The sequence below is a fragment of the Eriocheir sinensis genome, chromosome 50 (assembly GCF_024679095.1).
Source record: "Eriocheir sinensis breed Jianghai 21 chromosome 50, ASM2467909v1, whole genome shotgun sequence".
NCBI lineage: Eukaryota > Metazoa > Arthropoda > Malacostraca > Decapoda > Varunidae > Eriocheir > Eriocheir sinensis.
Genome location: NC_066558.1, coordinates 5,539,280 through 5,561,779, shown reverse-complemented (window position 1 = coordinate 5,561,779; position 22,500 = coordinate 5,539,280). Strand labels below are relative to the sequence as shown.

Below are 22,500 nucleotides of genomic sequence, written 5' to 3'. Positions count from 1 at the left end.
CCCTCGCTTTCGTTTTCCTTCCGTTCCCTTTATTTCCCTTCCTTCCCTTCTTTTCCCTTCCCTTCCTTTCCTTTCCCTTCTTCTCTTCCCTATCCTTCCTCTCCCTTTCTTTCCTTCCTTTCCCTTTCTCTCCCCAGTGTGTGTGTGTGTGTGTGTGTGTGTGTGTGTGTGTGTGTGTGTGTGTGTGTGTGTTGTTCTTGATTCTTTAGTTGTTGTTGTTTCTTTTATCGTTATGTTAATCTGCCAATTCTTTTTTTCCTGTTTTTATGTTTTTTTTTCTATCACCTTTTTTCTCTCTGTTATCTACTTCCTTTATTCCCTCTCTGTTGTCTACCTAATTAACTCTTCCTCTGTTTTATCTGTCAAATTTACTCTTCTATCTAAATTCTCCTCCTTCTTCTTCTTCTTCTTCTTCTTCTTCTTCTTCTTCGTCTTCTTATAATTTGCTCCTCTGTTTAATCTACTTAAGTTATCCCTCTTTCCGCCTCCTCCTCCTCCTCCTCCTCCTTCTTTTCGTTTTCTTCGTCTTCTTCTAATTTGCTCCTCTGTTTAATCTACTTAAGTTATCCATCTTTCCGCCTCCACCTCCTCCTCCTCCTCCTCCTTCTTCTTTTCTTCTTCTTCTTCTTCTAATTTGCTCCTCTGTTTAATCTACCTAAGTTATCCATCTTTCCGCCTCCACATCCTCCTCCTCCTCCTCCTCCTTCTTCTTTTCTTCTTCTTCTTCTTCTTCTTCTAATTTGCTCCTTTGTTTAATCTACTTAAGTTATCCCTCTTTCCTCCTCGTTCTCCTCCTCCTTCTCACGATTTCTCACTCTGGCGAATTATTAAGACATTTCCAGTATAATTTAGCATCACAAACATTTCTATTAGCCTATTTATACTTTAGGAATATCACACGTGTTATTAATAAGCCTAAAAGTGAATTAATTTAAACATACAACAAAAATGGCGATAGTCAAGGCTACCAACATAATCGAGTCGAGACACTTTCATATCTTTTTACTTTCGACATGCGGCTTATAAGTGATTCGTATATACAAGAAAAGTGAATATTAAGTGATTTTATAGCATATGTCTTACTACAGGAAGGATGTAAAGCGAGAAATTCAAATAAAAGACATCGTTACAAATCGGTAGTGTTGGCGGACCTGTAAAAAGCACATGAGAGTTGGTGCCTGTCAGCGTCAAATATTTGCAGTGATAATTTTTGCTTTATTTTAGTGCTTCCCGGCGGTACAGCGAATCCTCCTTCACGTCAAATTTAAGAGTAAGTGTTAAGGAATTGTTGGGTTGAGTGGCAGTTGGGTAAGTTAAGTGTAAATGAGTTAAAATTGATGATATGTGGGCAGTGACGAGGTGGGGGAAGGGATGGAAAGGGTTGAAATATTGGTGTGATTATTTTCCGTTTTTCAGTATTTTCCGTTAGTCCAGCGATCTCTCCTTCATGTCACAGCAAGTAAAAGTATCAGAGCATAGGTGGGTACAAGGATATTATGTTAAGTTAGTGATAAACTGGTTAAACTTGGTAAAATGTGGTGGTGAGGCAGAAGGAAGATGGGGGAAGGGGCGGGAAGTATTAATATTGGTTGATTATTTTCCGTTTTTTTAGTATTTTCCGTTAGTTAAGCGATTTATCCTTTACGTCACAGCAAGGGCAATCATCAGAGCATAAGTGGGTGGAAGGACAGTTGGTTAAGTTAATGGGAAAGTAGTTAAATTAAGTGTTATGTTGTGTGCGGTGACAAGGTGTGAAGGAATATGGGGAAAGGGGCGTCAAGTGTTAATATTGGTTGATTATTTTCCGTTTTTTTAGTGCTTTCCGTTAGTTTAGCGATTTATCCTTTACGTCATAGCAAGGGCAATCATCAGAGCATAAGTGGGTGGAAGGACAGTTGGTTAAGTTAAAGATAAAGTGGTTAAATTAGTGTTATATTAGGGAAGGTGACAAGGTGTGAAGGAATATGGGGAAAGGGGCGGAAAGTTTAGACTGGTTGTGTTATTTTCCCTTTTTTAGTATTTTCCTCTAGTCCATCGATGTCTCCTTTATGTAACAGCAAGGACAAGTATTAGAGCATAAGTGGGTGCAAGGACAGTTCGTTAAGTCAATGGGAAAGTGGTTAAAATTGATAATATGTCGTGGTCGGTGACGAGTTGCGAAAAGGAAGATGGGCGAGGTGGCGGTTAGGGTAGAAATTGGTTGATTATTCTCCGTTTTTTTAGTATTTTCCTCTAGTCCATCGATGTCTCCTTTATGTAACAGCAAGGAAAAGTATCAGAGCATAAATGGGCGGAGGGATATTAGGTTAAGTTAAAGATAAAGTGGTTAAATGAAGTGTTATATTAGGGAAGGTGACGAGGTGTAAGAAGGAAGATTGGGGGCAGGTGGCGGAACGTTGATATTGGTTGAGATTATTTGTCCCTTTTTTTAGTATTTTCCGTTAGTCCAGCGATTTTTCCTTTATGTAACAGCAAGGACAAGTATTAGAGCATAAGTGGGTGCAGGGACAGTTGGTTAAGTTAATGGGAAAGTAGTTAAATGAAGTGTTAAATTGGAGAAGGTGACGAGATGGGAGGAGGAGGATGGGGTAAGGCGCGGGAAGTGCAGCAATATTGGTTTTATTATTATTCGTATTTTTACTATTATCCTTTAGTCCAGCGATCTCCCCTTTATGTCACAGCAAGAAGAAGTATTAGAGCATAGATGGGTGAAGGGACAGTTGGTTAAGTTAATGGGAAAGTAGTTAAATGAAGTGTTATATAGGAGAAGGTGACGAGATGGGAGGAGGAGGATGGGGTAAGGGGCGGGAAGTTCAGCAATATTGGTTTTATTATTATTCGTATTTTTACTATTATCCTTTAGTCCAGCGATCTCCCCTTTATGTCACAGCAAGAAGAAGTATTAGAGCATAGATGGGTGGAGGGACAGTTGGTTAAGTAATGATAAATAGGTTAAATGAGGTAAAAGCGAGAGGCGTGTGTGCGTGAGGGAACGGAGAGGGGCCGGATGCGTGCAAATATTAGCTGTGATTATTTCCTTTTTATTTGTTATTTTCCGTGTGTCCAGCGATCTCTGCTTTATGTTATAGTGAGGATAAGTATTGAGGAAGCGTTGGGTATAAGGACAGCATGTTAGATTAATTAGAAACAGGTTAAATTATGTGTTTTGTAAGGGAAGATGTGTGTGTGTAGGTGTGACTAAGAGAAGGAAGATAGGCTATTTCTCTCTCTCTCTCTCTCTCTCTCTCTCTCTCTCTCTCTCTCTCTCTCTCTCTGTTCCTTCCCTCTTTTCCTCCTTCCCTCATTTCCATCTCTCCCCAAGGAAAGGAGACGAGTATTAATCTCTCTCTCAAATGATAAAGTACATAGGAGGAGGAGGAAGGTGAAGATGATGATAATGATGACGAGGAGGAGGAGGAGGAGGGGAAAGAAGAGGCAGAGGAAGAGGAGAAGGAAAACATTAACAATTGACTTTCTTACTTTTCCCAATGTTAAGTTTTTAGAATAAGTAAATCATCAACTTTTATTTTTTCTGATTTTTTTCATTCATTATTTCTTCATGTTATCTCCTCTTCCTCCTCTTCCTCCTCCTCCTCTTTTTTGCTTTCATCACTATTCGTTCTATTGTCCTTGTTTCTTCTTCTTCTTCTTCTTTGTCTGTGTCTTCTCCATTATTCCTCCTTTCTCTCTCTCCCCTCCTTCTCCCTGATTTTGTTTCTTCTTCCTCCTCCTCCTCCTCTTCTCTTTTCCTTTTTGCTTTCATCGCTATTCGTTTTATTGCCCTTGTTTCTTCTTTTTCTTCTTCTTCTTCTCGTGTCTTCTCCATTATTCCTCCTCTCTCTCCCCTCTTCCCTGATTTTGTTTCTTCACTTCCCTCTTTCTTTATTTCCTACGTTTTCATCTTCGTGTTTTTTTTATTTACGCTTTTTTATTTTCTTTATTTTTCCTCTTTTCAATCTTTCTTTAATGTTTTGCGTCCGAGTTTTTTCATTATATTTTCCTTCCATTTTCTGTTATTCCTTCCTTCCTTCCTTCTTTCCCTTCCTCCAGTCTTCTTATCTTCTTTCCTTCCTTCTTTTATAATCTTGTTTCCTTCTCTTTTCTCTCCTTTCCTTCCCCTCCTCCTTTCTTTCCTTTCTTGTCTCCTTCCTTTCTTCTTTTCTTCCCTCCATCCCTATTCCTTCATTCCTTCCTCCTATCCACCATCTCATTTCTCTCCTCTTTCCTTTCTTCCTTACCCCCCTCTATCCTTCTTTTCTTACCTCCCTTCTTCCTTCCATCCTTCCCCCCTTCCTTTCCTCCATCCTTCCTTCCTTCCTTTGTCCTTCCCGTTCACTGTCGCCTCCCTTCCTTTTAATTCCTTCCTCCTCCTCCATCCTTCCTTCCTTCCTTCCTTCCTTTGTTCTTTACATTCACTAACACTTCCCTCCCTTTTAATTCCTCTCTCCCTCCCTTCACTCCCTCCCTCCTTCCCTCCTTCCTTCCCTCCTTCCTTCCTTCCTTCCCCGAGGCCACAATACAAAATTACCTCCGCTTTATATTATGACATTTATTTCCCCTTCTTTTCCCCTCCTCCTCCTCCTCCTCCATCCTCCTTTCTTCCTCCCCCCCCCAAAAAAAAAAAAATCTTCCTCCCCCTTCTTTCTCTCCCTTCCTTCTTTTTCCTAATTCCCTTTTTTATTTGAACTTTTTATTTATTTTTAGATAGAGCTTTGTGTGTGTGTGTGTGTGTGTGTGTGTGTGTGTGTGTGTGTGTGTGTGTGTTTATTTTTTACTATACAGACAAACAAAGGTCCCGTTATACACAGAGAGAGAGAGAGAGAGAGAGAGAGAGAGAGAGAGAGAGAGAGAGAGAATCTTACATCCAGCCAAGCCAATACCACCCACCATCACCACCACTACCTCCACCACCACCACCACCATCACCACCACAATAACCATTATGGGGGTATATATATGCCTTTCCTCATGCCAAAGGGGAGGAGGAGGAGGAAGAGGAGGAAGAGGAGGAAGGAGGAAGGGCATCTTGAGAGAAAGGAAAAGGGGAATAGAAGGGAGGGGGGTGAGAGAAAGAGGGGGAAGAAGGGGGAGGGAAAGAGAGAGGAGAGAGGGAAGTTTTGTTAGTAAAGAGGATATTAAGGAAGGGAGGTGAAGGGAAAGGAGAAAGAAGGGAGGAGGAGGGAAAGGAAGAAACAGCTAGAAGGAAGAGGAAGAAAAAGAGGATAAAAGGAGAAGGAGAAAGAGAAAAAAAGTAAGACGAAGAAAATGATGCAAAAGATGAAAGAAAGGGAAATGGAGGGAAAGAAGATGGGAAGAAGAGGGAAAGGAAGAAACAGCTAGAAGGAAGAGGAAGAAAATGTGAGGATAAAAGGAATAGGAGGAGAAGGAGAAAATAAAAAGAAATACGTAGAAAATGTTGCAAAAGATGAAAGGATTATGGAGGAAAAAGAAAGAAAAGAAGACAAAGGAAAAGGAAGATAGGAAGGAGGAAAATAGAGGAAAGAGAAGGAAAAGAAAAGAAAAAGAAACTGGAAAAGATAATACTGTTGCCTGAGAGAGAGAGAGGTGATGGTAGTAGTAGTAGTAGTAGTAGTAGTAGTAGTAGTAGTTGTTGTTGTTGTTGTTGTTGTTGTTTTGAAGGTAGTGAAAATAGATTAGAGGGTCGAGTAAAGAGAGAGAGAGAGAGAATCATGTTTCAGTGTAATCTATTTAATCTTTTGTTCATTGATTTCCGTTTTCCTTCGCTTTTAGCTGTATCCCCTCCTCTCCCTCCCCCCCCCCCCTGCTTTCCTCGAATTTTTCTTCCTTTCCCTTCCATTCCCCTCTTTTCCCCTTCTTTCCATTTTCCTCTTCATCTTCCCTTGTTTCCCTTCCTTTTCTCTTTTTCTCTTATTCTCCTTTTTTATCTCTTTACCTTCCTTTTCCCACCCTTTTCCACCTCCTTTTCCCTCCTTTCCTTTTTCATTCTCTTCTATTCGTTTTCCACCTTATTTTCCTCTCCTTTTCTCAGTTTTCCCTCTCCCATTACTTTCCCCATATCTTCCCTCCTTTCCGCCTTCTTTCACTTCCTTTCCCCTCTTTTCCCCACCTTTCTCATTCCTCTTTCCTTTCCCCTTCCTTTCTTTTCCTTCATCCTTTCCTTCACTTTCCCCTCCTTTCTCAAATTTTCCCTCTTCGCCTACTTTCCCATATCCGCCCGTTCCTTCTTTCTCTTCCTTTCTTCTCTTTTTCCCTTTTCTCTTCATTTTCTCACCTTTCCTCTCATTTCCTTTTTTCCTATCTTTCCTCTTTTCCTCCTTTTCTCTACCTTTTTCCCTCCCTTTTTCCTTCCTTTCCTTTCCTTTATTTTTACTTTTTCTCTTCCTTTTTCTTCGCTTTTTCAAAATAAAAAGTTTCTGGGAACATTATTTTTATAGATTTATTTCTTTGATAATTTTTTCACTAAATTTTTGAGATATATCTGTTCATTTATTTATTTATTTCATTTTTTATTATTTCTATTATGAATTTATGGTGGTGAGGGGGATGGTAGTAGTAGCAGTAGTAGTAGTAGTAGTAGTAGTAGTAGTAGTAGTAGTAGTAGTTGTTGTTGTTATTGTTGTTGTTTTGAAGGTAGTGAAAATAGATTAGAGGGTCGAGTAGAGAGAGAGAGAGAATGGAAGGAAAACAAACACACACGAGACCTACAAAAAAGAAAAAAGAATCAGCAGAGAGAGAGAGAATGGAAGGAAAACAAACACACACGAGACCTAAAAAAAAGAAAAAAAAGGATCAACAGAGAGAGAGAGAGAGAGAGAGAATAACGTTAAAAGTATCGGGAATCAAATGAAGCTTCTCGTTCGTGCTTCTTCATCGCTACTGTTTCAATATTTTTCGACACAGTGAGATGAACGAATTAATTAGCGACAGACAGACAGACAGGTAAACAAACACAGGTAAATAGATAGATACAGACAGACAGACAGACAGGTAAACACAAACACAGGCAAATAGATAGACAGATACAGATAGACAGACAGACAGACAGGTAAACAAACACAGGTAAATATATAGATAGACAGACAGACAGACAGGTAAACACAGACACAGGTAAATAGATAGATAGATACAGATAGACAGACAGACAGACAGGTAAACACAGACACAGGTAAATAGATAGATAGATACAGATAGACAGACAGACAGACAGGTAAACACAAACACAGGTAAATAGATAGATAGATACAGATAGACAGACAGACAGACAGGTAAACACAGACACAGGTAAATAGATAGATAGATACAGACAGACAAACAGACAGGTAAACAAACACAGGTAAATACATAGATACAGACAGACAGACAGACAGACAGGTAAACACACACACACACAGGTAAATAGATAGATACAGACAGACAGACAGACAAACACAAACACAGGTAAAGAGACAGATAGACAGATGAAAAGATAGATAGAAAAATATGTAGAATAAAAGATAGATAAGATAAAACAATAAAAAAAACATAGATAGACAAAGATAATATATAAGATGAATATAAGAAGAAAAAAAAATAGATTGAATAAAAGACAAAGAATGGTAGATATAAATACAGACAAATACAGAGTTAAATAGATAGATAAATAGGTAGCAAGAGGTAGATAGATAAATAGATAGATAGATAAAGAAATAGGTATAGAGAAAATAGATGAAATAAATAAAATAGATAGTTTCAGAGAGAGAGAGAGAGAGAGAGCTGGGACAAATTTCTCAGTGTAAAAATAAAGACAAACGAGAAAGATTAAAAGGATGATCTCTCTCTCTCTCTCTCTCTCTCTCTCTCTCTCTCTCTCTCTCTCTCTCTCTCTCTCTTCTCTCTTTTCTTTTCTCCTCCTCCTCCTCCTCCTCCTCCTCCCACATTTCTTCCTCTGCTTTCTCGGGTGATTTCTTTTGTATATTTTCTTCCTCCTCCTCCTCCTCCTCCTCTTCCTCCTCCTCTTCCTCTTCCTCTTATCTTTACCTGTTTCCTCTTATTGTCATATCTTCTCGATCCTCTTTTGTGCAGTCTCCTCCTTTCCTCGTTCTTCTCCTCCTCTTCCTCCTCCTCTTCCTCCTCCTCCTCCTCTTCCTCTTCCTCTTGTATCTGCCGGAAGCGAATGGAACTTACATAATCATAAATCCGAGGAATTTTAAGACCCTCGTACGTGAGAGAGAGAGATAGAGAGAGAGAGAGAGAGAGAGAGAGAGAGAGAGGGAGCGTTTTCTGTATGCATGTGTGTAGTTCCTGTCTCGTGTATGTGTGTGTGTGTGTGTGTGTGTGTGTGAAAGGGTTGTTACGTGTGTGTGTGTGTGTGTGTGTGTGTGTGTGTGTGTGTGTGTGTGTGTGTGTGTGTTTATTCTTGTCTGTGTGAGTAATGTGTGTGTGTGTGTGTGTGTGTGTGTGTGTGTGTGTGTGTGTGTGTGTGTGTGTGTGTGTGAAAGCTGGAAAGGAAAAAAAAAAGGTAAATAGAATGAAGAAAAAAATGATAGGTGATAAAAAGATGAAGATGGGAAAGAAAGAAAAAAATAAATGACAGAAAGAAGTAAGAAAATAGAGAAAAAATGATAGAAGATAAATATAAAAAAATAAGAATTGAATAAAGTAACAAAATATAAGGAAAGGGGAGAAAATGCAAAGGAAAAGAAGATAAAAACTGAGAAAATAGACAGAGGAAGAACTGGACAAAAATAGAAAGAAAAAAATGAAAATAAGAATGAAAGATAAGGAAAGAAATATGATAATTGGAAGAACTAGAAAAAAATAAAGAAAAATAGGAAAAAAAAGAAATGAAAGATAATAACAGAGGAAGAACTGGACAAAAGTAGAAAGAAAAAAAGGAAAATAAGAAAGAAAGATAAGGAAAGAAATATGATAACTGGAAGAACTAGAAAAAATAAAGAAAAATAGAAAAAAAAGAAATGGAAGATGATAACAGAGGAAGAACTGGACAAAAGTAGAAAGAAAAAAAGGAAAACAAGAATGAATGAAAAGGAAGGGAAATATATCTTGATCATCATTATTATCTTTACTATCTTCTTCTACTACTACTACTACTACTACTACTACTACTACTATTACTGTTGTTGTTTATGTTGTTTTTTGTTGTTTTCATAACCAAGAGAGAAAAAAAAGGCAATTGCTTCTCTTGTTTCTTGTTCCTTTGTTTAGTTCTGAATACATGAGAGAGAGAGAGAGAGAGCACAGTTGTATGGTCTTAACCGCACAGCTCAGGCAGGTTCTTTTGTTTTAGAGAGAGAGAGAGAGGTGGGTGGGGGTGGGGACGGAAATTTCAGGGTGTTAATTTTCTTTCATTTTCTTGGTTCATGGTTTCCTCTCCTCCTCCTCCTCCTCCTCCTCCTCCTCCTCCTCCTCAGTCCTTGTCATCTACACGGAGGGAAGTAAGAATAAATTAATGAATAAATAAATAAATAAATAACAGGAAGAAAAATTGAAAGGTGAAGAAGAAAAGAAGGAAAATAATGAATGAAATAGAAGAAAGAGAAGGGAGAGAAAGAAAGAAGGAGGGAAGCAAAGAAGAAATGAATAAAATGTAAGAACTAAGGAGAAAGGGAGGTAATGAAGAAGGAAGAAAGAGGAGGAGGGTGATAGGGAAGGAAGGAAGAACGGAATATAATGAGGAAAAAAGAAAGGAGAAAAGGGAGGGAAAGGAAAAGGAGGAAAGGAAAGTGAGTTGGAGAGAAGAGAAATATGAAAGAAGGGAAATAGAAATAGATGGGAAGAAGAAGCAAGGAGAAATAGTGAAAAGGGAAGAAAGAAGAATAGAAGAAAGGGAGAAAGGGAACGATGAAAAGAGAGGAAGGGAATGGAAGGAAGAAGGAAGAAAATGAGGGAGAAGAAAATGGATCGAAATTGGATGGAAGAAAGAAGAGAGGAAGAGGAAGAAGGAAAAGGAGGAAAGGAAAGAAGGAAGAAAGGGAACGATGAAAAGAGAGGAAGGGAATGGAAGGAAGAAGGAAGAAAATGAGGGAGAAGAAAATGGATCGAAATTGGATGGAAAAAAGAAGAGGAAGAAGGAAGGAAGGAAAGAAGGAAGAAAGGGAACGATGAAAAGAGAAGAAAGGAATGGAAGAGAGAAGAAAATGAGGGAGAAGAAAATGGATTGAAATTGGATAGAATAAAGAAAAGGGGAAGAGGAAGAAGGAAGAGGAGGAAAGGAAGGAAGGAAGGAAGAATCGTTTGCAAGATGTGAAGGAGAAAATTTGTGGTTATTTAGGAAAAAAAAAAGAAGACAACATGGCGGGAAGAAAATTGTGCGTCTCTCTCTCTCTCTCTCTCTCTCTCTCTCTCTCTCTCTCTCTCTCTCTCTCATAATATTCTTTCGTGTTTTCTCTCTTTATTAGTTTATTCATATATTTCTTACCATTTTCTTTCTTTTCTTTTCTTCCTATTTTCTTTTTTTGTTTTCTTTGTTTTTAATTCTTCCTTTTTACTTTCTTTTTTCTCACTATTTTTTTTCTCGTCTTCGTCTTTTTTTCTTGAGTTTCTTTTATTTTTTTTATCTTATTTTTTTTATCTTTTAATTTCACTCTTGTTTCGAATTCTTCTTTGAACTCTCTCTCTCTCTCTCTCTCTCTCTCTCTCTCTCTCTCTCTCTCTCTCTCTCTCTCTCTCTCTCACAAACCCTCTTCTCACCCTTCTTCCCTCTCTTTCCTCCTCCTCCTCCTCCTCCAGTCACACCTTCCCTTTAACAGTAAACACACACACACACACACACACACACACACACACACACACACACACACACACACACACACACACACACACACACACACACACACACACACACACACACACACGTAATAATCAACTTTTTTTTACATATATTTATTTTTTAGTTTCCCCTCAAAAATTTTTCCTCGTTTCGCAAAGCCTCGGGGCGTTTCAGCGGATAAGATGCGTGTTTCCCGGCTAAGCTTTGAGGATTAGAGCTATTTCTATTTTCTCTATCTCTATTTTTATCTTTATTTTTTTTCTCTCTAATATTTGTTTCACTGGGTTGGCTTGTTTTCTCGTTATTGTTGATGTTGTTGTTTTTGTTGTTGTTTGTGTTGTTGTTGTTATTTTTATTGTTGTTTTTGTTGTTTGTGTTATTGTTATTTTTATTGTTGTTGTTGTTGTTGTTGGTGGTGAACTTAATCTTCTTCTTCTTCTTCTTCTTTATCTTCTTCCTCTTCTTTTTCTTTTCTATCGTCTTCTTCTTCCTCCTCTTCTTCTTTTCTATCTTCTTCCTCTTCCTCTTTATCTTCTTCTTTTCGCGTTCATTTATTTTCGTTATTTTAATTCTTTTCGTTTTCCTTTTTCTTTATATTATCGAGTTTATTGCTGTTTTATTTTTTATATTTGTTAGGGAGATTTGGCAACAGTGTGATTGTTTATGTATATAGATAGATGTGGCAACAGTGCTTTATTTATGTATATATGTATTTATTTGTTTATTTATTTACTTATTTATTTATATCTTTTACGGACTGAGGTGAGTGAAGAGAGAAAAAAAATGTCAGAGAGAGAGAGAGATGATTGAATGAATGAACGAGGGAATGAAGGAAGGGGGGAGAAGTTAAATGAGGCGAGAAACGAGAGGAAGAGGAGGAGGAAGAGGAGGAGGAGGAGGAGGAGGAAAGGAAAATAAGTGAAAAGAGGAAGAGGAGGAACGAAGAATTAAATAAAGAAATGAAATACAGGGAAATATCAATGAATACAGAGGAGGAGGAGGAGGAGGAAGAGGAAGAGGAGGAGGAGAGAAAATGAAAGGAGAGGAAAGGAATAATGAGAGAAAAAGGAAGAGTTCTAATGAAGTAACGGAAGGAGGAGGAAGAGGAGGAGGAGGAGGAGGAGGAAGGGGGAAGTTGGAGGAAGGGGGGCTGGTACTTTCCTCCCCTTCCCACCTCTCCCCTCCTCCTCCTCCTCCTCCTCCCTCTTCTTCCCCTTTAAATGTAGAGACTAAAGAACGACCTTGACAGATATTAATGAATTCTCCCTCCTTTCTCTCTCTCTCTCTCTCTCTCTCTCTCTCTCTCTCTCTCTCTCTCTCTCTCTCTCTCTCTCTCTCTCTCTCTCTCTCTCTCTTCTCCTTTCCTTTTCTCTTCCTCATTTCCTCTCAATAATTTCTCCTTTCCTATCTTTTTCTTTCCCTTCCCTCTTCGTTTCTTTCTTCCTTCCCTTTCACTTCTTTCCCTCCCTTTCTTCTTTTCTCCATTGCATTATTTCTCCTCTATCCTTTTCCTTCACCTCCCTTTCCCTCTCCCTTCCCTTCCTCCTCCTCCCCCTCCTTCCTCTTCCTCCTCTCTACTCTTGTTTTGCACGAAGGAGAGAGAAGAGGAAGGGAAGGGAGAGAAGAGGAAGGGAGAGGAGGGAGGGAAGGGACTCGCTTTGACCATTCTATCTTCAAATCTTCCTCTTGTCTTCCTTCATTCTTCCTCCTCCTCCTCCTCCTCCTCCTCCCCCTCCTCCTCCTCTTAACTTTTTCATTTTTCATTTTTTTCCTCCTTTTTCTCCTTCGCAAAATGTCTTCCTCTTCGTTGTTGTTTCTCTCGCCTTTGAAGTTCTCTAATTTTTTATTTTTTTATTTTCATTCTTTTTTTCTTTCATTTTTTCTTTTTTCTTTTCTTTCTTTTTTTCGTGTTTTTTTCTTTCCTTCCTTCCAGTCTCATGTATTCTTATTTTCTTTCATTCTTTGTTTTTCTTTGTTTTGTTTTACTTCTTTCTAGTCTTTCATTCTTCATTCTTCTTCTTTCCTTTTTTTCTCTTTTTCTTCTCTTGTTCTTCTTGTTCTTCTTCTTGTTCTTCACTTTCTATGTTGTTGTTGTTGTTCTTCTCCTTCTTCTTCCTCTTCATTTCTTCTTCCTTTTTCTTCCTTTTCTTCCCTTTTCTTCCTTTTTCTCCTCCTCCTCCTCCTCCTCCTCCTCCTCCTACTACTACTACTACTACTACTACTACTACTACTACTACTACTACTACTACTACTACTACTACTACTACTACTACTACTACTACTACTACTACTACTACCACCACCACCACCATCATCAATCAGTACTATTATCATCCTTATTATTATTATTATTATCATTATTATTTCTTTACCTGGCGTCTTAAGTAGGACAGGTAAGACACCCTTTAATGCCCTTGATCTCCTGAATTCCCTTCATTAGGTGAATTTAACCCTTTTTCCGGGGTAATTATGGGTCATTAGTGCGCAGGTCAGGTGTGTCTTATATACCTGGCTAGGGTGTGAGAATTAATGCTCTCTCTCTCTCTCTCTCTCTCTCTCTCTCTCTCTCTCTCTCTCTCTCAAATATTCTTTCTTCCTCTCTCTCTTATTTTTTTCTTTCTTACCTTTTCCTTTTTCTTCCCCTCTCTCTCTCTCTCTCTCTCTCTCTCTCTCTCTCTCTCTCTCTCTCTCTCTCTCTCTCTCTCTCTCTCTCTCTCGTTATCTGGTTCTTTTTTTGCTTTTTTCTGTGTTTTTCGTCTAAGTTAATCTGGCACTGAATTTGTTTTATGAATGTCTTTTTTAATCAATTCTGTATTTGTATTTATTTGGTTATCAATTTTTTTTTGGCTTTATTTTTCTTTTGTTTTCTTTTGTCGTAAGTTAATCCGACACTGAATTATTTTATGAATGTTTTTTATTTTTCAGTTTTGCATTTGTATTTATTTTATTCATCGTTGTGGAAGGAAAAAAAAAAACGACATACAATGAACTACAACAACAGCTACATCAACTAACAACAATAAACAACAAGATCAACACTAACAACAACAAAAACAACACCCCCAAAAATATTAATAATAATAATAATAACAATAATAATAATATTAATAATAATGACTCTCCTTAACCTAAGTCTCGTGAGCTATATACACGCTTAGCTTAAAGTTTCTGAACCTGACTTAATCTCTCTTAGGCTGGGATTCGAAGGGGGGGCAGTTAATTGGTGGTAATGGTGGTAATGGTGGTAGTGGTGATGATGGTGGTGGTGGTGATGATGGTGGTGATGGTGGTGGTGGTGATGGTGGTGGTGGTGATTGATAGTGGTGATGGTGGTGGTGGTTTTGATTATGACAGTGGTAGTGGTGATGGTGGTGGTGATGGTGGTGGTGATGATGGTGATGTGGTGATGGTGGCTATTATTATTATTATTATTATTATTATTATTATTATTATTATTATTATTATTATTATTATTTATTTACTTATTTTGTGTTTTGTTTTTTTGTCTAAGTTAATCTGGTACTGAATTTGTTTTATGAATGTCTTTTTTTAATCAGTTCTTTATTTGTGTTTATTTGGTTATCAAGGTTTTTATTTATATTTGTGGCTTTCTTTTCATTGTCTTTTTAGTATTTTCTTTTATAATTCTGTCTATTTCTTCACTGCTTGTTCTCATAGTTAAGTTTTCTCTCTCTTTCTCTCTTTCTCTCATTCATTCATTCATTCCATTCTTTCTTTCTTTCTTTTTCTTTTCTTTCTTTCTCATTCATTCATTCATTCCATTCTTTCTTTCTTTTTCTTTTCTTTCTTTCTCATTCATCCATTCATTCATTCTTTCTTTCTCATTCATTCCATTAATTCATTCATTCTTTCTCATTCATTCATTCCATTAATTCATTCTTTCTTTCTCATTCATTCATTCTTTCATTCTTTTTTTCTCATTCATTTCATTCATCCATTCCATTCTCTCTCTCTCTCTCTCTCTCTCTCTCTCTCTCTCTCTCTCTCTCTCTCTCTCTCTCTCTCTCTCTCCTGTAAAAAATAGCACATAACTAAGTATCTCATCGACGAAGGAGGGAATAAGGGAGAGAAGAGGAAGATAAAGAAGGAGGCGAACTAGACAGATGATAATGGACTCTGGAGATGATAGGAGGGAATGAGGTAAGAGAGAGAGAGAGAGAGAGAGAGAGATGAATAATGAAGATGGAGGGTTGCCATAAACCTCTCTCCGCCTTCTCGTTAATCACAGTTTTCAATATTCATTTACAATCCCCAACCATGATACCTGCCCGTCCGCGACCTGTACTGAACGTGTTCGAAACCTGTCCTGAACCTGTCCGAAACCTGTACTAAGCCTGTCCAAATCCTGTTCGAAACCTGTCTGAAGCCTGTCTAAAACCTGTCCTAAACCTGTTCTGAACCTGTCCGAAACCTGTACTAAGCCTGTCCAAATCCTGTTCGAAACCTGTCTGAAGCCTGTCTAAAACCTGTCTTAAACCTGTTCTGAACCTGTCCGAAACCTGTACTAAGCCTGTCCTAATCCTGTTCTTAACCTGTCTGAAGCCTGTCTAAAACCTGTACTGAACCAGCTCTAACCCTGTCTTAAACCTGTTCTAAAGCTCTCTTAAACCTGTCCTGAACCTGTCCGAAACCTGTCCTGAACCTGTCGGAAACCTGTATTAAGCTTGTCTGAGACCTGTATTAATGCTTTCCTTTTTCTATTTTTTTTATTATTTTACAAGAGGAAGCAGGTCAAGGGCAACAACAACAACAACAAAAAGAAAGAGTAGAAAAAAAGCCAGCTAACCACTGCTCCTCTTGTCCTAATTCTGTCACAAACTAGTTCTAAACCTGTCTGCAACCTGTCTTTAACCTGTCTTAATTCTGTCTAAGCCTGATCTTAACCTGTTTAAAATCTGGCCTTAACATGCCCTAATCCTGTTCAAAACCTGTTCTAAGACTGTCCTAAACCTGTCTTAATCCTGTCATAGGCCTGTCTAACTTGTGCTAAACATGTCTTGAACCTGGCCCAAGTTTGAAACGTCCGAAACCTGCTGTAATCCTGTCCCTAACGTGTCCTAAACCTGTCTGAAACTTGTCCTAAGCCCATCTATAACCTGTACTAAACATGTCCTAATCCTGTCTGAACCCTGTCCTAAACCTGTTCTTAACCTCTCATGAACCCTGTCCTCAACTTGTACGAATCGTGTCCTAAACCTGTCTTCTTCCTGTTCTCCTGTCTCCTGTCTTCCTTCTTTTCCTGTTCTGTCTTTCCTCTTGTTTATCTTCATCTGTTCTCTTATTTTTCCTCCTGTATTCCTGTATTCCTCCTTTCCTTCTCCTTTTCCTCTTTCTCGTATTTTCTTCCTGTCCTCTTTCTGTCTTCCTCTCGAAATTCTTGTCCTCCTCCTCCATGTTCTTTTCTTCGTGTCTTCTCTCCCTAATCCCTCTCAGTCTTTCTCGCCTGGCTTCCTCGTTTCTTCTTTTTGTCTTGTTTCTTTACGTTTCATATCGTCTTCAACCTCTTACTTTTCTCTTTTTTTTTACTTTTCTTTCTTTTCTTAAGGGGCTTTCCCACCTTCACGAATTTTATTCCGATGAGCTGCGAACTTGAGATTATGACGCATCGTGAGGTATCGTGATCAACATCGGCTTCATTCGTTGACAACTTTTTCGCGACTCGTGTTGAATCTTGGTGGTTCGCGATACTGGCGAAAAATTTCTTCACGATGCGCTACGATGTCAAATTTCGTAGGTCATCGCAGGTGCATCGTAGGTGCATCGTAGAAGATCTGAACGGTATCTTGGGGCATCGTGGAGCATCATAGCGGTTCATCATTCATCTTGAACTTCGGCTTCTTCCAAGAACCGTTAAGATTTGTTACGATGACCTTCGATGTTGCTAAGATGTACTGCGATAGTCAGGAATTGACCACGATGTTCGTAATGCATCGTGAGAAGTGTCCACGATGTGTGAAATAAAGTGGGTATATACGCAAGGCAGTCTCACGATGCGCTACGATGTTGACCAAGATGAGTTACGAATAATCTAAGAAGAAATATAATACGATACGAATGACCAAAGAAGAAATACGATGGACTACGAATACGATTTTGTACGAATGACACGATATTCCACGAAGCCGTAAGTCATGCCCAACCTTTTATTTCTGCTCCCATTCCTCCTTCTCTTCCTTTCATCTCCTCTGCCTCTCTCCCTCTTCTTTTCTCCCCCACTGCTGTCTTTTCCTTCCATTTTCCTCCTTCTCTTCTTTTCATCTCCTCTGCCTGTCCCTCCTCTTCTTTTCTCCCCCACTGCTTTCTTTTCCTTCCCTTTTCCTCCTTCTCCTTTCATCTCCTCTGCCTCTCCTCCCTCTCTCTCTCTCTTTCTCTTCCTCACTGCTCTGCCTTTTCCTTTTCCCTCCTCTTCTTTTCTCCCCCACTGCTGTCTTTTCCTTCCATTTTCCTTCTCTTCCTTTCATCTCCTCTGCCTCTCTCTCCCTCTTCTTTTCTCCCCCACTGCTGTCTTTTCCTTCCATTTTCCTTCTCTTCCTTTCATCTCCTCTGCCTCTCTCCCTCTTCTTTCCCACTCATATCTTTCCCTTCCTTTTTCTCCTCTCCTTTTTCTCCTCCTCCCTCCTCTTCTTTTTCCTTCCATTTTCCTTCTCTTCCTTTCATCTCTTCCTCTCTCCCTCCTCTTCTTTTCTCAACCACTGCTATCTTTTCCTTCCCTTTTCCTCCTCCTCCTCCTTTCATCTCCTCTGCCTCTCCCTCCTCTTCTTTTCTCCCCCACTGCTGTCTTTTCCCTCCATTTTCCTTCTCTTCCTTTCATCTCCTCTGCCTCTCTCTCCCTCTTCTTTTCTCCCCCACTGCTATCTTTTCCTTCCCTTTTCCTTCTTCTCTTCCTTTCATCTCCTCTGCCTCTCTCTCCCTCTTCTTTCTTCTCTTCCTTTCATCTCCTCTGCCTCTCTCCCTCCTCTTCTTTTCTCAACCACTGCTATCCTTTCCTTCCATTTTCCTCCTCCTCCTCCTTTCATCTCCTCTGCCTGTCTCCCTCCTCTTCTTTCCTTTTTCATCTCCTCTGCCTGTCTCCCTCCTCTTCTTTTCTCCCCCACTGCTGTTTTTTCCTTCCATTTTCCTCCTCCTCCTCCTTTCATCTCTGCCTCTCTCCCTCCTCCTCTGCTCTCTTTTATTTTCCTTTTTTCCTCTCCTTTTTTTCCCCTCTTGGTTCGGGTTATAAATGAGGTTCTTTTTCTTTCCTTTCTTTTTTTTTTCTTTTTTTGTCCGTCTCAGAGAACAGCAATTGTGGAGTTGTAGCTTAAATTTCCTGTTTCTCAAGTCTCTCTCTCTCTCTCTCTCTCTCTCTCTCTCTCTCTCTCTCTCTCTCTCTCTCTCTCTCTCTCTCTCTCTCTCTCTCTCTCTCTCGCCAGAATTCATGCAACAGTGTCAGAAACAGCATCTTTTCATCCTCCTCCTCCTCCTCCTCCTCTCCTCCTCCTCCTCCTCTTCCTCCTCCTCCTCCTCAAATCCGCTCCTTGCCTTCTTTGCGTCTGTCGGTTTCTATTTTTTACTCGTGTGTGTGTGTGTGTGTGTGTGTGTGTGTGTGTGTGTGTGTTGCAGGAGGGAGGAAAAAGAGAAAGTGCGAAGAGGAGGAAGGCGGGGAAGGAGGAGGAGGAGGAGGAGGAGGAGGATAAGTAGGTAGGGGGGAGGGGGAGCAGGCTTCTTGTGTACGTATGTGTGTGTGTGTGTGTGTGTGTGTGTGTGTGTGTGTGTGTGTGCGCCATAAGATCAGGACAGAGTGCCTCGGTGCCTTGCTCGCTGCCACGGGTTATGTACACAGTGCCAAGGAGGAAGAAGAGGAGGAGGAGGAGGAGGAGGAGGAGGAACTGGAGGAGGAGGAAAAAAGGGGGTTAAGTCAAGAGAAATATTGTTAGTAAGGTAAAGAGGACTATGGAAGAGGAAGAGGAGGAGGAGGAGGGGAAGAAGGGGTTAAGTTAAGGGAAATATTGTTAGTAGGGGAAAGAAGACAATTGCAGAGGAGGAGGAGGAAGAGGAAGAGGAGGAGGAGGAGGAAAGAGATGGGAAGGGAAGAGAAGGAGAATGGGATTACTACTACTACTACTACTACTACTTAAGAGCAAATTGTAGTAGTAGTAGTAGTTGTTGTTGTTGTTGTTGTTGTTGTTATAGCATTCAGTGCCAGACCCTAACGTCATAAAGTGCAATCTGCTTCTGTGTGTGTGTGTGTGTGTGTGTGTGTGTGTGTGTGTGTGTGTAGAACATTGTCCCTTCCTCCTCCTCCTCCTCCTCCTCCTCCTTCGCTTCCTTCTCATCCCACTCCCACTCCTCCTCCTCTCTTTGTCCCCACTGTGACTCTCTCTCTCTCTCTCTCTCTCTCTCTCTCTCTCTCTCTCTCTCTCTCTCTCTCTCTCTCTCTCTCTCTCTCTCTCTCTCTCTCTCTCTCCATTATTTTCTCTACCCTCCCATTATGTCTTCCCCTCACATCTCCCTCCCTTTAGCCTCCCCTCCCTCCCTTCTCCTCCTCCACTCCCTCTCCCTCCCTCTCTCCTCTCCTTCCTCCCTCTCTCTCTTTCCCTCTTTTCCCCTCTCTCTCTCTCTCTCTCTCTCTCTCTCTCTCTCTCTCTCTCTCTCTCTCTCTCTCTCTCTCTCTCAATTTTAGTTTTATACATTCCTTTTTCCTTTTCTATTTTCCTTTTATTAATTTTCTCTCCGTCTGTCTTTTATTATCATGTAGCATACGTGATTTTACTCTCTCTCTCTCTCTCTCTCTCTCTCTCTCTCTCTCTCTCTCTCTCTCTCTCTCTCTCTCTCTCTCTCTCTCTCTCTCACACACACACACACACACACACACACACCACTATCTCCCTCCCTTCCTTCCTTCCCCTCGCCATCTTTATTATGTGATATCTCTCTACATAAACAATCGCTAGTATTCTGTAAAGCTGCAATGCTCGGGGATATGGGAAGAACACCTTTACTGGAGTTTTTGCCATTGTACATATAACTACAGATGACTTACAATTGGTGTATATATTATTTTTCCTCTCTGCGAAACTACACCTTGATCTAGGGTTGAGTGTATGCCATTTCGTCTATGCCTAACCAGCTGACTTGCTAATGATCTAAGTATATATTCTCTTGCCTGTTATATAACTGCAGATGATTTACAATAGGTTTAGTTATGTATTGTTTTTCCTCTCTACGAAAATACAGCTTGCTTTTTCTAGGGTTAAGTGAATGCCATTTCGTCTATGCCTAACCAGCTGACTTACAAATGATCTAAGTATATATTCTCTTCCCTTATATATAACTACAGATGACTTGCAATAGGTTTAGTTATGTATTGTTTTTCCTCTCTACGAAAATACAGCTTACTTTATCAGGGTTAAGTGAATGCCATTTCGTCTATGCCTAACCAGCTGACTTACAAATGATCTAAATATGTATTCTCTTCCCTTAAATATAACTACAGATGACTTGCATTAGGTTTAGTTTTGTATTATTTCGTCTATTCATAACTACAGGTGATTTGCTCATGGTTTAAGTATATGTTGTTTCCTCTATACCTAACGACATGCCTTGCTATAGGTGTAGTTATATTTATTTGTTCCCTCTGCACCTAACTAAAGCTGACTTGGTATAAGGTGTGTATTTTCTCGACAGGAATTAAGGTGTGAAAAAAAATACAGTGAAGAAAGAAGTTTAAACCACGTTAGAAAAATAGGTTTGGTTAATTTTTTTTTTACTATCCATGAGAAATAAATAAAAAAAAAGCCATGATAACGTTTTCTATCCATCCACGTTTAAAAATCAGTTTGTTATTTTTTGTACATAAAGGAACAGACTTATATTACGTCAGAAAAATAGGTATGGTCAAATTTCCTGACTATCCATGAGAAATAAATAAAAAAAAGCCATGATAACGTTTTCTATCCATCCACGTTTTAAAATCAGTTTGTTATTTTTTGTACATTAAAGGAACTGACTTGAACCACGTCAGAAAAATAGATTTGATTAAGTTTTCTGACTATCCATGAGAAATAAGTAATAAAAAGCCATGATAACGTTTTCTATCCACCCACGTTAAAAAATCATATTGTATTTTTTTGTACTGTAAAGGAACTGACTTAATTAAACCACGTCAGAATATAGATTTGATAAAGTTTTCTGACTCCACGAGAAATAAAAAAAAGCCATGATAACGTTTACTATCTTGCCACGTTAAAAAATCAGTGTTATTTTTTTTACAGTAAAGGAACAGACTTAATTAAACCGCATCATAAAAATAGGTATATGTTTTCTGACTAGCCATGGGACAAGAAAAGGTAGTACAACGTTTTCTGACGAGCCAAGAGAAAACAAAAGGTATTACAACGTTTTCTGACGAGCCAAGAGAAAACAAAAGGTATTACAACGTTTTCTGACGAGCCAAGAGAAAACAAAAGGTATTACAACGTTTTCTGACGAGCCAAGAGAAAACAAAAGGTATTACAACGTTTTCTGTCTAGACAAGAGAAAACAAAAGGTAGTACAACGTTTTCTGACGAGACAAGAGAAAACAAAAGGGATGACAACGTTTTCTGACGAGACAAGAGAAAACAAAAGGGATGACAACGTTTTCTGACGAGCCAAGAGAAAACAAAAGGGATGACAACGTTTTCTGACGAGCCAAGAGAAAACATAAGGGATGACAACGTTTTCTGACGAGCCAAGAGAAAACAAAAGGGATGACAACGTTTTCTGACGAGCCAAGAGAAAACAAAAGGGATGACAACGTTTTCTGACGAGCCAAGATAAAACAAAAGGTATTACAACGTTTTCTGACGAGCCAAGAGAAAACAAAAGGGATGACAACGTTTTCTGGCGAGACAAGAGAAAACAAAAGGGATGACAACGTTTTCTGACGAGCCAAGAAAACAAAAGGGATGACAACGTTTTCTGACGAGACAAGAGAAAACAAAAGGGATGACAACATTTTCTGACGAGCCAAGAGAAAACAAGTGCTAAGACAAATTTATCTGGAGAGACAAGAAAACAAAAGGTATTACAACGTTTTCTGTCTAGACAAGAGAAAACAAAAGGGATGACAACGTTTTCTGTCTAGACAAGAGAAAACAAAAGGTATTACAACGTTTTCTGTCTAGACAAGAGAAAACAAAAGGGATGACAACGTTTTCTGACGAGCCAAGAGAAAACAAAAGGTATTACAACGTTTTCTGACGAGCCAAGAGAAAACAAAAGGTATTACAACGTTTTCTGACGAGCCAAGAAAACAAAAGGTATTACAACGTTTTCTGACGAGCCAAGAGAAAACAAAAGGTATTACAACGTTTTCTGACGAGCCAAGAGAAAACAAAAGGTATTACAACGTTTTCTGACGAGCCAAGAGAAAACAAAAGGTATTACAACGTTTTCTGTCTAGACACGTTAAAAACAGAAGGAAATTGCCGGATCTATTTTCTCGACGAGTTGAGGCAGTGTCTTGGGCAGCAGCGTCCCCTACAGGGTGGCTCATAAACTTGTTACGTGCTTACCTCGCCGTTTGGGAAAGATGTGTACCCCCTCTTCCTTCCTTCTCTCTCTCTCTCTCTCTCTCTCTCTCTCTCTCTCTCTCTCTCTCTCTCTCTCTCTCTCTCTCTCATACATAATAGACAACAGACAGACCGACACACAAACAGAAAGGGATAACTTTTAAAAGTCTTCACAAACAAGCAACAAGTTTTCAGATT

At 39.3% G+C, this 22,500-nt stretch overlaps 1 long non-coding RNA gene across 1 annotated transcript in view; it reads left to right on the top strand.

Annotated features, from left to right (window-relative positions):
- The first annotated feature begins 1,146 nt into the window (after positions 1 to 1,146).
- The window catches only part of LOC126982004 (uncharacterized), a 78,050-nt gene continuing 56,696 nt past the window's right edge, over positions 1,147 to 22,500 (top strand). The window contains exon 1 of the long non-coding RNA XR_007734449.1: positions 1,147 to 1,270. This is a non-coding gene — a long non-coding RNA (uncharacterized LOC126982004). The remainder of the gene's footprint in view (positions 1,271 to 22,500) is intronic.